The 3,484-nt window shown below is 29.8% G+C and overlaps 1 non-coding gene across 1 annotated transcript; it reads left to right on the top strand.

Annotated features, from left to right (window-relative positions):
- Positions 1 to 3,028: 3,028 nt before the first annotated feature.
- On the top strand, positions 3,029 to 3,102 carry TRNAT-AGU (transfer RNA threonine (anticodon AGU)). The gene has a single exon. It is a non-coding gene; the product is annotated as a tRNA-Thr (tRNA).
- The last annotated feature ends 382 nt before the right edge of the window (positions 3,103 to 3,484 follow it).

The raw sequence follows: 3,484 nt of genomic DNA, 5'->3' as shown, positions 1-3,484 counted from the left end.
AAGCATGTAGCTAAGGGGAAATTTTTTGTTTCAATTTAGTACATGAATGAATTCATTGTTACATATATTTACATATCTAGAAATGGGAAAAAATTCTGATACGTCCTTTAATTTTTTCGATTCAGAAATGATATATATCTAATTAAAAGAGACTCATATATCTTTTTATTACACGGATGATTCAAATATACCCTTTTCGGTAAATAGAAGTGAAAAAAATGATTTTAATCTATTCTTTATTTGTTTTCTTAAACTAAAATCCATAAAAAGTATATGTGATCCTTTTAGCAAAGTCCATGGGTATATTTGATCCTTTTTACATGTGAACTTTTTCTGCCTTCATTAATTTAGTGGCTAATTTGCTTTTATTATTCTCTATAATCATATTTATTTGTTTACTATTCTCTGGACACGTGCGTCTCTTGTGAATTTTTATTGATGCGTTAAAATAATTAAAATTTGTATGCAAATCGTATGAAGTGAATAATATTTTTTAATGTGCGTCAAGAAACACCAAATGAGGGACATGTTTTAATGTTTAAAATCAATTCCTTTGATGGTACCATCGGTAAAACAATCCCGTTGAAGCTATTATCAGTAATTTTTTAACTTTGCTTAGTAGTTAACACACTTTCAATGAAGTCATATGACTAATTTGAGCCAAATAACAATATAGACTTACGAAAATGATAAAAAGAATTCATCAAAATTAGATTGATGAAGTTTAATAGAGAAAAACATACAAAAAATAAAACATACACATCATTCACAAGACTTTATTCATATAGATCATAGATAGAAAATAAATATAAAATCAATAAGTTATCCATATTTAAAATTCGGAAGGTACAAGTTTAAAGAGGTAAAACAAAAGACACAGAAATCGCAGTGACAAATTCTATAATTTGCAAATTATGTATAACGAAGTATGCATCATCTTTTTCTCTAAATAAGATAATACTTATTTCTGACAAAAGTAGAGACAACATTTACCAGCGGTGCTTGTCATTATATTCATTGCTTCACACATCATAATGTGTATGCGCGCGTGCGTGCGTGTGACAGAATAATAAATCAAAAATATATTTTAAAAGCTATGCCACTTGAGAAAATATTTGTTATTATACCGAGACACCATTAAAAATTTGAACTTGTATTATGTTTACTGTAATTCATTACTTAGTTATTTATTTATTGAGTAGAAATATAGTCGAAAAAGCAAACAAACACATTTATCATCTAGCAGTAAATACCTGAAGAAAATCAATATCATATAGCCCCATAATGATATATAGAAATGTGTTGTTTGAATTTCATGTTCTAGATTACTGTAAATTCATGTAAATACCTTTAACTCTATATAACAAATTAACTAAGAGAATTGAAATTTAACGACAAAAGAAATCTTAAAAATTATCAATAACTTATCAAACAGGATGAATGAACATATTTCTCAGCAAAACTTGCTAACAAAGCAAAATAGATGTACATTTATCAGTTCAGCCAAACGTTTAAATTTGTTGTCTGGGGAATGTAGGATGTGCACAGATCTTACCTCAATTAAGAAGTCCCTCAACTTGAGTCGAGTATAGAATTAGAGGAAAATATGAAAAAGAAAAAATGACAGTGAAGAGAATTTAACATAATATAACAACCATTACGAAAACAATAACAACAACAAAAAAAAAGTGCAATAATCGGAACATCATAAAAACAATTGGTGTTAGAAAACAAAAAGAAAGACGGTAGAAAGCAAAAGAAAGACAATACATGAATAAAAGTACTACAATGACAAACACCACTAAGCCTAAACCCTTCGAAAAGCAAGAGAACACTCCATTACAACCTTCTACCTTAATCTGTGATCTCCATACTAAAGCATTTTCTGTAATTGACGAAATCAACATCTTTTTTCTTTTGTGCTTTTAAAGGGGAATTAACTTATGTATTTGCCAATAATAATTTTACATCACGTGCATGATATTTATAAGCTAAAAGTTTATCTAGAATTCTGTAGAAAGCTCAAAAGTTATATGTTGGAGAATGGAAAGATATTCTTAAAGTGCGATTTAAACACGTTTTCATTTTTAGCATTTAATATAATATAATTATTATTTAATATTTAATTGCTTAGATATTTTATAACATTTTGAATTAAGATAGAGTTAAATCGTATTTTACACTTTTATGGCTTCTCACTTACTTATAATGTAAAAAATATGATTTATCTTCTTGTAAAAGCTACATGATCCCCACAATTTTTTTCCTAAATACAACAAATAAACACATTTTATACTACCTTATAATAGACTCTATTCTTCTACTATTCTGGAGCACACACTGATGCTTTTACAGTAAATCGTGGTTGTTTGCTTACAAATTACAACTTATATGGATTTGGTATGTTTTCAGCATCCTTTCGGTGGAGTATGGCTTCATGCACCTCGAGTTGGTACCCATGCTAGTGGGGTTCTTCACTTACAAGATTGCAACTTTTGCACAAGATTACTCTTACCTGGTACTTGTTGCTGGTGGGAGGTGACAGATATCTCGCGAAATTAATTGAGGTACGTAAAATCTGGCTTGGACTCCACGATTGTAAAAAAAATGGTTTTCTTACGTATTTTCTTGTATTTTGTAAGTGAGAAGATAATATTGTCTCAAAAGCATTTAACAATAACTTGGGAAAATACGATGACTTCGGACTTTAAATATGATAATTGAGAGTCCAGGAACCTTACAAGTAGTTTTTTCCCGGTCAATGGTGTATAATACTATTATTTACCTGAAAAAACATCTCAATTCAAAAAGAAAAAGAAACCCGTCATTAGTCACGTGGTGAAATTCTTAGTACTCCTTCAAAGATCTCAAGTTTGAGATTTCTTCTAGACACTAATGCCCATACCATACACCGGTGATAGAAAATGTTTTATGTAAAGTTTATTTTCACATTATTCTTCCACCAAAATAAATGTAGGACAATGAGAAACTTTAGATAGTATGCATATTTGCGTAATTCAGATATCAAGCTCTCGTAGCTCAGTTGGTTAGAGCACCCGTTTAGTAAGCGGGAGGTCTTGAGTTCGACTCTCAACGAGAGCAATCAATTCTTTCTATGTCCATTTATTTTTTTTATTGCAATTTTGCTTCGGTTAGTCAAAACGATGATGATATAGATTTCATGCTACATACGATCTTTAAACAGTTATAACAATTTGTCGCGTTTAACGGAGCATATGAACCAGAACATTTAAAGGTGTACATAAATGGTACTTCTATGACTAGAAATCAAATTTAAGCAGGCCAAAAACTAGAATAAAGAATGAGGTAAAAGACTAAAAAAAGTGAATTGTGATTGAAATATGAATCATTACATAATAATATAGACAGTCGTGTGTTTGTGGGCAATACTGAAGCTCTACAAAAAGGACAGGATTTTTTCCTCTGCAACCATTTGTTTATGCATTCAGCATGAAATTCATGG

This window comes from Solanum lycopersicum, chromosome 12 (genome assembly GCF_036512215.1).
Source record: "Solanum lycopersicum chromosome 12, SLM_r2.1".
Taxonomy (NCBI): domain Eukaryota; kingdom Viridiplantae; phylum Streptophyta; class Magnoliopsida; order Solanales; family Solanaceae; genus Solanum; species Solanum lycopersicum.
Note: the sequence above shows the minus strand (reverse complement) of the source record. Positions and strands in the feature narration are given on the sequence as shown.